Source organism: Chiloscyllium plagiosum, chromosome 17, assembly GCF_004010195.1.
Source record: "Chiloscyllium plagiosum isolate BGI_BamShark_2017 chromosome 17, ASM401019v2, whole genome shotgun sequence".
Taxonomy (NCBI): Eukaryota; Metazoa; Chordata; class Chondrichthyes; order Orectolobiformes; family Hemiscylliidae; genus Chiloscyllium; species Chiloscyllium plagiosum.
Window position 1 is genome coordinate 34,167,085 of NC_057726.1, and position 7,419 is coordinate 34,174,503.

General features: G+C 39.3%; 1 protein-coding gene across 1 annotated transcript in view; it reads right to left on the reverse strand.

The window, feature by feature from the left end:
- Window positions 1-3,780, reverse strand: part of tdrd12 (tudor domain containing 12) — a 145,632-nt gene extending 141,852 nt beyond the window's left edge. The window contains exon 1 of the mRNA XM_043707523.1: window positions 3,701-3,780. The gene's annotated coding sequence lies outside the window, so the exon portion shown is untranslated. The remainder of the gene's footprint in view (window positions 1-3,700) is intronic.
- Window positions 3,781-7,419: the final 3,639 nt, after the last annotated feature.

The following is a 7,419-nucleotide window of genomic DNA, read 5'->3' on the forward strand; positions in this document are numbered from 1 at the left end:
CTTAACGGAACAGATCTTGAACAAGCAGCTCAAAACTGGACATTCATGATGTGCTGTAAGCTATCAGCAACAGAACTGCATTCTCTCACATTCTGTAACTTCATGGAAATGTGTTGGTGATAGCTTCAATTGAGGCATTATTGAGTGCACTGGCTGTTTCTTTAGACAGCAATAGTATGCATGGATATAGTGAAAAGGTAAGATATTGACATTAGACAAAGGTGTCAGACAATATAATAGAGCCAGTGGCAAGCATGATGGGCCACATGCACAGCAATATCTCAACATATCCCTCACTCCACTATTATCATTAAACCAAGTGATAATCTTGCTTCAGCATGGGAGCAGATGAGAGCCATACTTAAAATTAGATATATGCACATGAAGTTCCAGCACAGGACTTGCATGCAATGTTAAACAATGGAAGCAGCGTGTTAAAGAGTTAAGTGATTTTCCAAACAACAGATCAGATCCGTGGTACTACTTTATTCAGACTTGAATACTGGAGGCCATTAAATAATTAATTGAAAAAAATGCCTCAACGAATATCCCCATTCTTAATGCTGGTGGACCTCAACTTATCAGTATGGAAGACAAACTGAAGGTGTTGTAAGTGTTTCCATCTTTGTGTGTTAATGGAAGATTCATTGTGATCTTCTTAGGCTCGCAACATCACTATGCCAGTTTTCAGACAATTTACTTCAGTCCACATCATATCAAGAAACAGATATACACAATGGATGCAGCAATATTTATGGGCTCTGACAACATTCTGTTGCAAAACTGAAAACTTGTGGTCCAGACTTAACCATGCTTTTTGCCAAATTATTCTAGTACAACCACATCATGGGAACCTATCCAACAATGTTGCCCAACCCACTAAAAGAACAAGTCAAATACAACTGAGCTGTAGTCAATGACGATATTAAGGGATACTATAACAACAATCTGATCACCAATATGCAATTTGAAATCTGCCAAGGGCACTTGGCTCTAGACCTCAATATAGTCTTGGTCTGAAACAAGATTTTAAAAAAAGCAATTTCTAGATGAGAATGACTGTTTTTGACATCAAGGTAGCATTTGTTCAAGAATGGCACTGTGATGATGCTGTCACTTTATAAAGATTATTTGTCCTGGGTTTTTTTTAAAAAGAGGTTGTAAAGGTAGAGGCACTGAAGAGGTTGGGGAGCTGCTTTTTTTAAAAACAGTTTAACAATGGAAGAGGAGTGGTTAGTTCTCCAAGTTCAGGTTCCAGTGTTTTTTAAGCTTAACAGTCACAAGGTGAGAGAGTACCAGAAGGGTTGCAAGCTTCAGTAAATAGTTCTTTACTGAATTTCTCTGAAATCTCTCTAGATTTTGATCCCTCCTGCCTGTAAGAATCTGTGTTTGAATTTACCTTTAGTAAGTTAAGTTGCTGTATCGAGTCGGTTATGTTTTCCAATTATTCAGTTAATCTAAATCCCGCTTTCTTTTGTTCATGGTTCAACTGTAATGCTTAAATAAATTCTATTTTGGTTAAAGCAGAGTGATTTGACCAGTTGCATCACAGCTGGAACAACCACTTCACATCTACCTTTAAACTAAGAAAAAGTTAAGGTCTAGACTACCTTCTTAAAGTATTTTGAGGGGTCTGGCCTGGTCCATAACAGCATCAAGAAAAAAATGGACATAAAAATGGAAGTTAATTGGAACCAGACAGAAAAGCTTTCATTGGCTAGAGTCATAGTCATAGTCAGCACAAAGGAAATGAGGCAAAAGTGAGGACTGCAGGAGATCAGAGTCGTAAGTGTGGTGCTGGAAAAGCACAGCAAGTCAGGAGAATTGAAGTTTCAGGCAAAAACCCTTTCCTGATGAAGGGCTTTCACTCGAAACGTTGATTCTCTTGCTCCTCAGATGCTGCCTGACCTGCTGTGCTTTTCCAGAACCACACTCTCAACAAAGGAAAATGGCTGTGTTTGTTGGAACCCAATTTCAGCCCAGGACATGATTACAGCAGTTCTGTGGGTTGTCTCTTTGGCCAAACAATTTTCTGTTCCTTAAATAACTTGACCTCTTTCGTATATTTAGGAATAAGATTTGCATTGATAATTACAAATAATAATTTAATTCTTTCATGGGGATGTGGGCTGCACCACCGTTTATGGTCAATCCCTAATTGCCTTTGAGAAATAGTGGTCAACCACTTTCATGAACTGCCACAGTCAATGTGCAATGTCCGGGAAGAGAGTTCCAGGACTTAAACTAAGTAATAATAAGTGAACAGCGATATGATTGCAAATCAGGACGTGAGACTTAGAGGGGAACTTGTGAATATTAGTACCTACGTAGTTTGTTTACCACTGAGAAGGACAAGGTTAGGGCTGAGAGTTTGGAAACTTTGAAGACCTTTGATGACCTGTTGTACTACATCTGGTAGATGGTAGACAAGGCTGTGACTGTGCAGTAGTGACAGTGGAAGACAATATTTAAGGAGATATTGGAGGTGCTGATCAAGCAAGTGTCTTTGTCCTGGATTCTGTTGAGTTACTTCAGTGTTGCTGGAGCTGTACTCATCCAGACAACTGGAGAGTATTCCATCAATCTGACTTGTACCTTGCAGATATAGGAAACATGAGAAACTACTCACCATAGAACCCTCAGGCTCCAACTAGCTCTTATAGTCAAAGTACTTATGTAGCCAACTGTGTGGATTTTAGTAAATCCTCAGACGCTGGGGTAGTGCATGCTTGCACATAGCAAGAGCTAGACACTATTTAGGCTTGGTCGATAAGTAGCATTGACACCACACAAGTGCCAGGTGAACATCAAAAGAGAGAATCCAATCTTCCCTTGACTTTCAACCATAATACCACAATTGAAAACCCCCACCATTAACATCAGATATTGAACTGGACCAGTTATACAATTATTTTTGCGAAAGAACAGTGAGTAACTCACATCTTGACGAACCACAGCCTTTCAATCATTTACAATGCAGCAGTCCAAAGTGTTATAATAATTTCCACTTGTCTGCACAAGTGCAATTCTATAATACTAAAGGCGCTCAAAAAAATGTACTATAAAGCAGCCCGATGATCCATATTTTGCTCAACACTCGTTGGACTATAACGTGCTGTTGTGTGATTTTTAACTTTGTTCACCCCAGTCCAACACCGACACATCCATTTCAATGCTACTGGAGGCTCACTAGTGCCTTCTTAGCAAAATGGAAGTTTTCACATCTCACGAATTTGCATTCTTGTCCAAAAGGAAAATAGTGGCATTTTACAACATTTCACCCACAGAAGTTCATCATTTAACAGAGAATGTGAAAATACCTATTCATCAACAGGTGAACTAAAGAACAGCGCTTTTATTTTTTTCTACATTTGACAAACTCTTTGAAATAATGAAATAAACACAAACTGCTGGAGAAACTCAGTCCTGTGACTTTTCTTCAGAACGCAGAGTTTCAGATTTCCGGCAGTTCTTTCTTTCACGTTATTTGTAAAAATATTAACGATTTGTCAAAAACAAAATGGTTTAATTATGCTGTCTGCCAAATACCCGCCCTTCTCTCTTTCTTTCTACCGTCTTCGCCTATCCACCCATTACTCACTTTACAAATTCTAGCAACAGAAGTTCACAATAAAATCGCCAGAGTGCTGAAAAAAGAAGAGTTTTTGTTTGGCACTGGCCTGAAATTTTAAATTTACACCTTCGCCTCGTCCAGTGAGACTCGCCCCAACGAGAGCGTCGGTTACTTCTCGGAGGCGGCGTGCGCGAGAGCCGCTCCCACCGCGCCTGCGCTCTTCGAGGATCTTCGACCTGATTTTGAGACCGACCAACTTTGGCCTGCTTCTGGGCGAGCAGTGACTGAGGACCTGTGAATTCATCCTAGTTGTTACCAGCTATATCATCTCCTTCCATATTTGGATGTAATAGTTGTATTAGATATGTGTCAGATTTTTCCATGTCCAGTTTCATATTATTGCATAAGACATAGGATCAGGAGTAGGACGTTCGGTCATTTGAGTCTGTTGTGCCCATCAATGAGTTCAATGCTGCTCTGACAATTCTCAACATCGGTCCCCTACAGTTTCTTTATAACCTTTGATTCCCTTATTGATTAAAAATCTATGTGTCTCAGCCATAAACATATTTAAGAATTCAGCCTCAACAGTTCTTTGTGGTAAGGCGTTCTGCAGATAGATTACCCTCTGAGACCTGTTAGGGGAGAGAATATTCTCATTCTTATCAGTAAGACATGCCTTTGGAAGCAAATTCACACCAACTCCATGTTGCACTGGAAGATGATGACAGGACGACACCATAAACTAGGAACCCATAATGGCCCATGTACATTTGAAAAATCATGAACATTTAGATTTAGATTTAGATTACTTACAGTGTGGAAACAGGCCCTTCGGCCCAATAAGTCCACACCAACCCTCCGAAGAGCAACCCACCCAGACCTATTCCCCTGCATTTACCCTTTCACCTAACACTACAGGCAATTTAGCATGGCCAATTCACCTAACCTGCAAATGTTTGGACTTTGGGAGGAAACTGGAGCACCCGTTTCACTGAAAGCATGTTGAATCATTTTCTCAATTCCAACAATTCACAACTACTGTATCTTTTAAAAAAACTGAGTTCTAAAAGGGACTGGATCAGCTTGTGTATTTGATCTCTCACCAAAGAGATGTTATTGGATCTAATCCCTCCAATCCCTATTTTCTGTAAAGACTGAAAGTTCTCAGCGCCCATATGGAAATCAAACCAAAACTATGAATGTAGTGTAAAACATATTTGCCATCCTTAATACAAGATCATCAAGCAGCATTAATACTAATCAGTACCACAGACAATGATGTCCATGATAAAATATACAAACTTTACATTATAAATATAAAATGAAAATTAAAATTCATTTTGAAAATAAATAGTTTTGTCAATTGGCAATACAGGCTCCAAATTAGCGTGCAAACTTGAATTTTCTAATGTAGCAGTAGCTAATGACCAATTTGTACTAATTACAGAATTTTGTGCAAGTAAATTATGAGATATCAATTATAAACTAAAAGAACATGCTTGCAAAAATACAAGTTCCTTTGAAATCCATAAATTAAGTAAAGATAGTGTTTCATATGCATATTTTACATAATTGTAAATTATCTCTGCAAAATGTCTAGCAAAAAATGACCATCAAAGGATATTCAGTCTTTAGGAAGGACTGACAAAATTTAAAAGGAAATGGTGTAGTGTTGTTGTGAAAGTAAATACAGTGCAATAGTGAAAAAGAATATTGACAAAGAAAATCAATAAGTGGAATCAATCTAGATTGAACTAAGGGTCAACATGGGCTGGAAACCATTTGTGGAATTTGAGTATAAGCCTCTAAATACTAGAGGTAAGGTAGGGGATAGTTTAAATAGGAAATCAGAGATGCATGCAACACGATAATTATGGGTGACTTTAATCTACATTTGACACGGTGAACCACATTGGCAATAATACTATAGTGGATGAATTCCCTGGCTCTGTACAAGATTTAGTTTAGGGGCCAGGTAGGCGACAGACTATCCTACATTTGATTTTATGCATCAGGAGGGTTAATTAATAATCTTGCTGTGAGAGATCCTGTGAGAAAAAAATAACAATAATACAATAGATTTTTTTGGGAATAGAGCGTGAAGTCAATCTAAAACTGGGGTCTGAATTCTAAATGAGCAAACTACAAAGGTCTGAGGGGTGAATTTGTTTCCTGAAGATAGTGGACAGGCATTAGGAAGGTAGGATATGAATCAGAAGACATGACATTTGATCTGCTTCTGAGGGGTGAATTTGTTTCCTGAAGATAGTGGACAGGCATTAGGAAGGTAGGATATGAATCAGAAGACATGACATTTGATCTGCTTCTGTGGGCACAGAGTTTATGTGGCTGGTCCAGTTCTGAGTACAATGGGATCTTGATCAGATGGGCCCATGGGCCAAGGAATGGAAGATGGAGTTTCATTTAGATAAACATGAGGTGCTGCATTTTGGAAAAGCAAATCAGGGCAGGACTTACACTGAGTGGTAATGTCCAGGGGAGTGTTGCTGAACAAAGAGACCTTAGAATGCGGGTTCATATTTCCTTGAAAGTGGAGTCACAGGTAGATAAGATAGTGAAGAAGGCGTTGGTATGCTTGCCTTTATTGGTCAGTGCATTGAGTATCGGTGTTGGGAGGTCATTTTGCAGCTGTACAGGACCTTATTTGGCCACTTTTGGAATATCATGTGCAATTCTGGTCTCCCTGCTATAGGAAGGATATTGTGAAACTTGAAAGGGTTCAGAAAAGATTTATGAGGATGTTGTAGAGTTGGAGGGTTTCAGCTATAGGGGAAGATTGAATAAGCTGGGGCTATTTTCCCACGTCGGAGGCTGAGGAATGACTTTACCGAGGTTTATAAAATCATGAGAGGGATGAATAGGGTAAATAGACAGTGTCTTTTCTCTGGAGTATGAGAGTCCAAACCTAGAGGGCATAGGTTTAGTGTGAGAGGGGAAAGGTATAAAAGGGATCAAAAGGCCAACTTTTTCATGCAAAGGGTGGTATGCGTACAGAATGTGCTGCCAGAAGATGTATTCGAGGCTGTGCAGTTGCAACATTTAAAGGCATGTGGATGAGTATATAAATAGGAAGGGTTTGGTAGGGCATAGGCCAAATGCTGGCAAATGGGACTGGATTTATATAGGATATCTGGTCAGCATGGGCGAGTCGGACTGAAAGTCTGTTTCCGTGCTGTATTCCTGATGAAGTGCTTTTGCCTAAAACGTCAATTTTCCTGCTCCTCGAATGCTGCCTGACCTGCTGTGCTTTTCCAGCACCACTCTAATCTAGTCCCCAGCTAGTTCTGGAGCAAAGCATTACCACCATTATGTTGGCACAGCTCATAGCTTTTGACCTTACTGCTGCAGTCAACCATTTCTTGATCTCACAAGTCAATTTGATTGTCTGGTTGTCATTCCTGAAACTAGCTTTGTACTCCCGGATTATTTAATTAACTACATTTAAATTCCTCTATTGCCATTGTAGAATTTGAGCTCATGTATCTGAATCATTAAAACAGGTATCTAGATTACAAACAAAAACAGAAATTGCTGTAGAAACTAAGCAGGTCTGGTAACATCTGTGGAGAGAAAGCAGAGTTAACATTTCAAGCCCAGTTACCCTTCTTTAGAATTTTGAAGTTCTGAAGAAGGGTTACTGGACTGAACCATTGTAAATTATAAACATTTCAGTATGATTTTTGCACTCAGGTGCTGGAATCTTCCATTATTAAGGATGTAGTTTTCCATGGATCCTGTAGCTCCTATTAGTTGTTTGAAAGCCCACCACCATTCAAAGCTGGATGTGGCATGACTGCAGAGCACTGTTTATTGCATACAGC